Genomic DNA, 10,691 nt, shown 5'->3' with positions numbered 1-10,691 from the left:
TTTAATATGATATTGACATTATTATCAGCAGTTAGTATCCGTAAACCAGATAAACCAGGCCAGCTAACCCAGGAGCAGTGTAAGTTGTTTAACTCCTGGCCGTGATATCACTGGAAGCGAGTATACACGATTTTGATTTCAACATTTGATGTCCGCCATCTCAAACCAAACTATGCAAATGATCGAGGAATGTTAAATAAAATATATTTTATTGGTACAATAAATCACATCCTGCTAACTAAGATGACATTTATAACGACAACTCTAGGACGATACCGAAACAAAGCCACATTTGTTAGAGAACAAACCATTGCGGCAATGTGTGGTCTGATCAAATCTGCACAGTTAGTTTAAACATATTTATTTCAAACAAGCATGTTTATACATACGATTTCATACAACATTTATAATATATATTAACATGTTTGAATGGGATGAGAACGGAAGACAAGGTCTTATAGTGTTCTTCTCCCTAATCTGCACAGTTACGTGGGGATACCAAACAGAGTTTATATTTGATATTAGTTTATACTCGCTTAACCCATTTATGCCTAGTGGACTCTCCCATCCTTCTAAATTGGAACAATTTATTTCCAAAATTAGGGATGTCTAATATATTTATTTCTATATTTAGAATATTTCTTACAGAAATTCCTTTAAGCAAACAGCGCAGACCCAGATGAGACGCCGCATCATGCGGCGTCTCATCTGGGTCTACGCTGTTTGCCAAGGCATTTTTTCAGACGCTGGGAATAAATGGGTAAAACACTGTTGAAAAAGGCAGTAAATCCAACCAACCAAATATTTTTTTTATAAGTGAACTATTGAATGTTTATAATGATGTTTCTTAGATTATGTTGTGCTGTGGTTCCAGTTTTAATTCTGTGTGCACTATTTATTTCGTCTTAAGGCTTTTGTTAATTGGCAGGAATTTTCATTCTCATGAGCAGTGGTATATTTATTATGATGTATTTATTCTTTATAATGGTTTGTTCTTTCGTTGTTATGATGAGTTCGTTCTGTATTAACATATATAATAAGAGTGCATTCTTTTCTATGAGATGTGTTATTTTTAATATGATTTGCCCAATCCTTATTATGGCTTATGGTTAGTTCGTTATGGTGTGTGTTTTCTTTATTATTGAAAGCGAATTTTTAATTGTTATGTTTGCATTCCTTATTATGACATGTTTTGTAATGATGTTATGATGGATGCATTCAATACTAGCTAGCAGTTTCATTATTGTGATGGGCGCATTTCTTTTTTTTCAAGGAGTGGGGAGAAATGGTGAAAATTAAATACCTTCCAAGTGTGGCCATAGACGACCAGGCTTGAACAACATAATGCTGATGAAAACCCGTATTATGTGTGGCCATTGTGATAAAATATGGTGCTATTAAACGGCAAGTCGCGGGGGATATATACGTGAAGACGCGGATAATAAGTGCGCTTATTGCACAGCCAGCGTTTTGACCAAACATCAGGAAGGTTTGTATATAAGAGTTATCAGTATAAGATACAAAAATAGATGGATATTAAAATATACGACGAGGGTACAATATTTGTCTGTAGTCCATACTAAATAATTTTGCTCCAAAAGTTCAGCATACATTCTATCTAATTATTCTGAGCACTAGCCATGGGTATAACAATTTTTAAAGTTGTAGGAATAGTATTTGATATTGATTTCAAGAAAATAACACAAACGTCTTCTGTAAACTTGGATAACAGCAAAATGGCATACATTGTAACAACGGAAAGAACTTTAAAACCTTTAGTACAGATAAAGGTGGTATATAATTCTGGCTTCTGCTTTTTAAACATATATGTACAGCTCTAGTTCATGAGAAAAAGTATTTACACAGATGAACAGACTGTTTCAGAACGCTGTATGGGATGGATCGGCAAAAACCAAACATACTTTTGCTATTTAACTATATGATGATTCAGGAATTTCCATGACTGATATATATGATTTTGAAAAATCTATGGTAATTGCATGGTTAAAAAAATGTGTTATGTAATGGTAAAAGTTCCCAACTGGTATATTCTATGTTTGATGTGAAGAAACTGTTGGAAGTAGGAAAAGATCACATTGAACAAATAATGACAACTTTAAACAAAAGATTTTGGAGAGATGTACGTACATATTATATTTAGTATTTTTATAAACAAAATGTCAATATGTGTAGGATATCCTTGATATGCCTTTACTTTATTACAACAATTTTAAGATAGGTAGCAAAAGAGAATATAAACATATGTTTGACAGGTAATTAGATATCTAAAAGATATATGATGCACTTCTTTACAGGTTAAAAAAAAATTTTTTATGAAGTTTTAATCAGAACTGTGAGGCATGTATTAGATTATAATGATTCCCAGGTATAAAACAGCCTCATATGCAAAGGGAAATTGAACCATTTTACTTTAATAACATTGAATTATTGTATTATACAATCGATTTGAAACGCAGTAGATATAGTAATAATAATGAGTGTGCGTGTTTATGATGGTTTATTATGATACAGTGTGAATAAGAGTGTTTAAATGCAACTGGTGATACTGAATTTTTTATTTCTTTAAAATGTGAAAAGTACTCGAATAACGTTATGTTTTGTTGAAAAATTGACATATTGAGAACGATGTCAGTGAATTTTTCTTTTACGTTTTGAAGGATATTGATATTGAATTTAAACTTTTAAGGGTAATTTCTTTGATAAAGAAGTCGTTACTTTGTTAGTTGCTCAAAGAATGTCATTCAACAAAGAATTGCCTGCTTAAACCTGCTCGGCAAGCCTCACTGAGTAAATCTTTCTTGAACTAAAGTAAGTTTCCAGTACACAATGACACTAACATAGTATTTCTCTACATCATTCTTCCCAATTATTACAAGCCAAATATGCAGCTGAATAATAAAAACAAACTTGTTCTTAAATGTGTAGTAATAATATTGATATACCAACATGTCAGTATTACTGTCTGAGATTGTCAAATAAGACACACTATGCATTCCATTTTCTTGCCATGTAACCTAATTATTTGGTAGATGTTATATCCTCAGCGGAACATTTCATATCTTGGAGAAAGTTTATAGGTACACCCAAATAACAATTTATGCGAAAATGGCGTTTTTAAATCGGATTATTTCTCTAGCGGAAAATACTGAACGATGTTGAAAATGAGTGTTTTAAAGATCAGCAGGTCTCGGAGTTCAGGGACAGTGACACAGTGACAGAGACTACTCTTAAAGCAGAACTAAATAATTGGTTTAAAAACCGACTCTTGTTGCGAAATATATCGGCATTGCTCTTAAGGTAAAACTAACCAATCGACAAAAAAAACGGAGAAAGTATATTTTTAAAAGAATAACTTGTAGATCTAAAGATGACATGTTCACATTTCTAAATAAGAAAGTAATTAATGAATAGAAAACACGGAAGGTATTAATATATAATACTGTTGGATGCACCCACAGTTTGTTTAATAGATAAATCCAAATTAAAAGAGAAAAGACGGAATAAAAAAGGAAACGTTGTTATTCTGAAAATTCACATCATTAATTTCTGACACATTGGCCTCCAGAAAAGTACATATTAATCAAAGGCGGAAATGCCGGTAACACATTTTTCCAATAAAATCTAAATATTTTTAATAATTATTACCGATAATGATTTTAAAATATATGTTTCGTTAACATTTGCGAAGGAATAAGTGTTTTTGACGTAAATGGTCAGAGTACGGTTGCATAATAATTAAACTGATATTGCCTGTTAAATGCGTATTTCGAGATCTAATTTCAACGGACGAGGTTTTAAAAACCTTAAATATAAATTTTGTATGTGAGATTATCATGTGTTTTTGCGTATCCATGCTATTATTCGATTAAAACCAACATATTCAGCAAGTATACAGACGATAACCATACCGAATTTTCGCACTTCGTGATCGAGTCGACATTTTTGTTCAGACCGGTATTGACGTAGTCGAATACCACTTGTTTGAGTTCACAACAAAAGAAGCGATATCAGCTGTTGTCATTGTACGGTTCGACATATATATCGAAGGTTTTCTTAGTACGCACACATGACGGCGTATCGAGATTGTTTTAAGTAGTGGGTGATTTAAACATACAAACTTTTGCGTTTAGATTTCGATTTCGATTTCGAAAAATTCGCATAACTTCTATGTCGCTTCAGATGTAACTTTCATATTTGGTATGCATGTGCATATGGACACGGCCTTGCCATAAGCACACACATTTTGACCCCTTTGACCTTGACCTTGAACTTAGGGTCCACGTTTAGGTTTCGAAATCTGCGTTTAGGTTTAGAAAAAAAATCGTTTTTCAGGGGGTATATGTCTTTTATTGAGACAGCTCTTGTGTTATGTACACAATGTGTCTTACAAATAAGCCGTGAATACATATACATATAAGGAAATACAAGGAAATTGAATTGTTCTTCACTCTTTACGAGTGAGGTGAATTTATATAATAAAGGACAAATACGAAGCCAAAATTTGTTCATTGTGCAGTTTATTTCAAATCTACTTGTTAATACTCTCCTGCTAGTGCAGTATGTTATATATTCTGTCAAAATGAATACTGCAGATAAATAATCTGCATTTTTATTACTGTCTGTGCCAGATGAAATTGATAACAGTAAATCACTGATAACATGACTGCACAGAAACAAACAGGACCAACTATTTTATGACCCAAATTCTAAATTTCACACCTAATTATGCCAACTTTGTTCCATTCCTTGTTGGCATGGGGATTTGCACCAGTACAGGCACTTGAGTAACCTACTTATTTTGTCAAGAAGCCACCAAATTGAATGAACGTTATAAATGAAATGTTAACATAATAAACTGAAATTGGCTTAGCTAATTTGCACCCATAATGCTGTCATAAGATGACAGTTAACATCAATGTATTGACTACTTTTATAGGCATTGCAACACAAACTTGTATGATAAATATAACTTTGTAGTCATAACAGTAATAAAACATGTTTTTCTTTTGATCCACTTCAGAAATTTATCAAGCAATACACCTTTAGTGCATTAAATATTATTATTATATATCGAAATGGCTAACGCCCATACTAACCAAATATGTTTATTACACATAAAAATGTTTCCAATTTAATTAATGCAGATAACAATAATTATATTGAACACATGTATTGTACTAACTGTAGCTTAAATGGGAATCCGAAAAAACGGCACCCGGACAATAGGCACCCTGTGTTTTGCTGCATTAATAGCCATTGGCAACTAGAATCAGTATAATTTATAACTAATATTGAACAATGGCTGAAAACATACTTGAATATTATAAGATTCATTAACACTACATGAGGAATAATTGGTATATGACACATGTTGGCTACTTATTATATATTTATTGAATCAAGTTCATGGACCTTGAAAAACGAATGGGACGGAGATATTATCTTAGTGGACAACACACAAATAAACAAGGAATCGCTTTTTTTTTTATCAAAACTAATAGAGGGATAACAGTGGATAACTTTAACGAAATAATAATTGGCAGACAAGCAAGTTTAGATATAAAAATACACGAAACATAATTAACATTAACAAGGCTATTGTCAAGCAATATGGTCCCCTACCGGCTCCACCATTTTCAGAAATTCCACCATTTTCAGATTTTTTTTTGGGGGGGTTGCCATAGCAACCACAATTTTGACGTAAGAACAAAATGAAATGACGTGCATAATGTCCATATTGCCATCTATCCATGTTCCAATTTTCATGAAAAAATATTAAGAACTTTTAAAGTTATCGCAGGATCCAGGAAACCACCATTTTCAGCAGTATTTCTAGTCTATTTGTTGCCATAGCAACCAGAATTTTTGATGTAGGAACAAAATGAAATGACGTGCATAATGTCCATATTGCCATCTATAAATGTTTCAAGTTTCATGAACAAATATTAAGAACTTTCAAAGTTATCGCAGGATCCAGAAAAGTGTGACGGACGGACGGACGGACAGACAGACAGACAGAAAGACGGAGCGCAAACCATAAGTCCCCTCCGGTGAAACCGGTAGGAGAAAATAAACGTTTACGGCTCTAACATAGATGAATCAAAATTTTACGAAACACTGCAATCCTATATAATAAGTAACCAAGATAAAAACATTATAATCGAAGGTGATTTCAATATTGTTCTTAACCCATTATTAGATAAAAGAAATGGAAACCTTTATACTCACTCAAACAATAGAAAATTTTTGAATAACATAATTGAAAACTACAATTTAATAGACATCTGGCGTACAGTAAACCCGAATGAGAAAAAATTCACCTGGCACTCAAACACAAAACCAACAATATTTTGCAGATTAGACTATTTTTTAATATCTGAGTCACTTTGCAATATAATTGACACATGCAACATAAAACCAGGTTTCATGACTGACCACTCGCTAGTTGAACTTAAAGTACATAAAATACAACCTGAAAGAGTACCAGGATACTTTTAACTTAATAATAGCATCCTATTAGATACACACTATCAAACACAAATAAAACAGGAACTATCCAATACAGTTCAAAATAACAAAGATGCAAATCCTTATGGGAAATAATTAAAGGTAATATACGTTACACAACAATAAGATACACATCATTTAAACAAAAAGAAACACACAAACTTGAAATTGAAACCATAAAAGACATTGAAGAACTTGAAAAACAGTTGCATGAAACAAACACAAATGATCACCGCCATTGAAAATGAAATTGCTTCAAAAAAACAAATATTAGAAGGAACCTATCAAACATACACACCTCAATGGCGTAATACTTCGAGCACGAGCACAACATGTTGAACATAATGAAAATCATACAACTAACTTTGCAAACATTGAAAAACGTAGAAGCGAACAAAAAACTATACACAAACTAGTAGTCAATGGCAAAGACATAACAAACAGAAATCAAATTCTAGAAGAACTTGTACAAACGAAAGAATGTCGAACATAACACCCTTTTTAAAAACACACATCATGCTTTAAATGAAGAGGAAAACAATTATGTTACGGATTACTGACTGAATACGAATGCGGATTAGCTCTTAAAGAAATGCAAAATAACAAAAGCCCGGGATCTGATGGCATCACAATCGAATTATATAAAATATTTTGGAACGATATTAAAACACATTCAACTAACTCACTAAATTATTCATTTAACAACGGAAGTTTAACTGCGCTTCAAAAACAAAGTATAATATCACTAATTCCAAAACCCGGAAAAAACTTAGAATCCTTTTAAACTGGCGCCCGATAAGCTTACTGAACAATGATTATAACATAGCAACTAAAAGTATAGCAAACAGGATGAAAAAAATATTACCATCAATCATTTCAAAATCTCAATCTGGTTTCATAAAAGGACGTTACATTGGTGAAAACGTTCGTCTTATCCAAGAATGCATAAACTATTTCAACAATTCAAATACTAGTAATCCTGGTCTAATATTCTTTGCAGACTTTGAAAAGGCATTCGATTCACTTGATCATTCATTTATGTTGTCTTGCTTAGAAAATATGAACTTTGGTGAAAGTCTCATTCAATGGGTCAAACTATTCTATACCGATATCAACAGTATTATCATTAAAAATGGCTTCTTTTCAAACAGTTTTAACATCGAACGAGGGGTTCGACAAGGATGTCCACTCTCATCATCTCTATTAATCATATGTATCGAGTTTCTATCACATCACATCCAATCAAATAAACATATAAATGGCATATTGTTAGAACCTTACGACGAAATTAAACAGTCCCTATTTGCTGACAATGCAACTTATATCTTAAATGACAATAGTGACTCATTTCATAACCTTATAGAGTTGCTAACCCTTTTCGGAAAAACATCGGGTCTTAAACTTAACAAAAATAAATGTACTGTGCTACGAGTAGGTAAATTAAAACAAAGTAATGTCCATTATGAAAATGAAATGAAATTCATTTGGACATCAGATGAAGCCACCACTTCTAACAACATACTGCCTGAATTACAGAAATTTAAAAACTGCTTAAAATCATGGCAACACCGTTAACTTACATTATTCGGAAAAAACACGCTGTTGAAAACGTTTGCACTCCCTTAATTAGGTTATTTACTAACAGTTCTCCCAAATCCACCAAATGACATTATTAACGATATAAAATCAGCAATATTTAATTTTATATGGGACGGTAAGCATGATCAAATAAAACGAACTCAGTTAATTCAATCTGTAGAAAATGGAGGTATCCAATTAACGGACATCGACTCATTCTTGAATGCAATCAAATGCAGCTGGGTTAAAAGATACCTATATAATACCAATACGAGTAAATGGAAATTATTCTACCAGAAAATGCTAAAAAATATGGTGACTCCTTACTTTTTGAATGTAACATCAGCAATACCATTTTGCATGAAATTGCAAACGAAAACATATTTCTGTCTAGTGTTTTTTAGGTATGGACTAATGTTACTCATAATCTAGAAACCAAAATCACCAGTAAAACTATTTTATGGAACAATAAAGACATAACTTCAAACAAAAAGACTTTTTTCTATAAACATTGGTTTGAACAAAACATTAAATATGTCGACCAATTGTACGATTACAGAACAAAGGACTTGTATTCTTTTGAGAATATATGTTATATATACCGAATACCTTCAAGCAATTTCCTTATGTATTACACATTAATTAAAAGCATGCCCATACATATTAAATCTACAATTTATACAAATAACACACCATGTACTCAAACATCATTCACGGAAAACATACTTGCAAAACAAAACAAAACAAACTAAATATTTTACAAACTACAAATTAAACACCCTGCAGAAAACTCCAAGATTCAAAATAAATGGCAAAGCCTTCTTCGAGAACAAGAATTTAATTGGAAACAAAAATTTATCATGCCATATAAAACAACTATAGATAGCACACTGAGAAATTTTCAATACAAATATGTCCATAGAATCATAGCTACAAATAAATATCTTTATAATTGCAACCTATCCAACACAAATTTATGTGATATATGCAGCGAACACATCGAAACAATAGAACACCTTTTCTGGGAGTGCAAACATATTCAAATTCTATGGAACCAGTTAACAACATTTCTAGAGAAACAACAATTTAAATTAAAACTGTCTCTCTTAAGTATTAGTTTCGGTATAAATACCTTTAAAATACCAGAAATTAAGAACACTGTGAACCACATTATCATATTAATGAAATATTTTACATTCAGCATCAAATACAAAAAACAATACCTACTTTCAACTGTTTTATAAACTATTTAAAACTAAAGATCTAAATTGAAAAAGAAATAGCCCTCAACAACGATAAACTTCATATTTTTGAACAAAAATGGAAATACATAAACTTCTAACCCAGTCCAGTTGTCTTCTACCCAACTCTACGAAACTCATCTATATAATTGATTATTATATTTAAAAATAACAACATACACCACAGACAACCAAAGCAAAAAAAACACTATATACTAGCATATCATGTATAATATGTGTTTGACATTATTACTGCTGTATTATACCACTTTTGTTCTTGCTTATGCACATATTTACATTGTGTGTTTTATATTGAATAAAAAAAAATTCATGGACTTTTGGCGGACTATTTAGAGAAAATGTTATTTACTAGTAAAATTGTAAACTTTAGCTGAATTATTATGTTAACAGTGAAAGAGTATTTTTGTTTGGTTAATACATTTTAAATGACGAATCATACATTTATCATATAAACTAAAATCCACCATACAAAGAAATCAGTAAAATGACACACTATTTCAAGCTTATAATCTCTATTTCTAAGCAAGCAATAGGAAATCGTCTGATTGGATTTGGTAAAGAAAGCGGTTTTTAATATGAACTTGTTTTCAGTAAGGCAATATAAGCAATAGCTGCACAATAAGCGGTAAAAGGCCTTTTTTCACATAAAAAAAATAAAAAGGTAAGGATTTAGAAAATTTGTTAAAAAAAGACTTGTAATTCAAAATGTTGTATGCAAAGCTTTGAATATTTGCTGGGCGTTAAGTCAACCACCGTCCCGTCGATTATCCGTCTTTTTGGAAGTCGTAGAATCCTTTCTTCCCCCTTTTGAGGAAGAGAATTGCATCCGAATGCTGCACAATGCACTTTCGTATTATCTGTAGATCCGCAATGTCACGTAACAATTCGAATCGTAATCAGCTCAACGTAGATTGAAAATTCATAAAATGCAAGTAAATAAATGATAAACACATACCTGTATACAGTGACGTTTTTTTTGCGAAATTTGCGTTACTGTCAATAACAATGGAGGTCGTTCAGGGTCAAGCGCAGTGGTGTTCGGCTACGTCATCGGGGAAAAATAGCGGCGGACATTGCCGAACGCATTACGGAAATTACCGATCATCAAAATCGTCGTTTTTTATCTCTAAATATTTATTTATATATTTTTGTTTGTTTTAAGTTTAATGTAATTATATGGTATTTCTTTATAAAATATTATTTTTAAGTCAGAATTCTTCTGTTGATCTTTAATGCACGATGAAGGGGTCGGTTTAAACATACATGGTATGTACATAAAATATCAGATAACATATTTTTCAACATTCACTGGTATATTGAGAG

Source organism: Dreissena polymorpha, chromosome 4 (assembly GCF_020536995.1).
Source record: "Dreissena polymorpha isolate Duluth1 chromosome 4, UMN_Dpol_1.0, whole genome shotgun sequence".
NCBI classification, from domain to species: Eukaryota; Metazoa; Mollusca; class Bivalvia; order Myida; family Dreissenidae; genus Dreissena; species Dreissena polymorpha.
Note: the sequence above shows the minus strand (reverse complement) of the source record.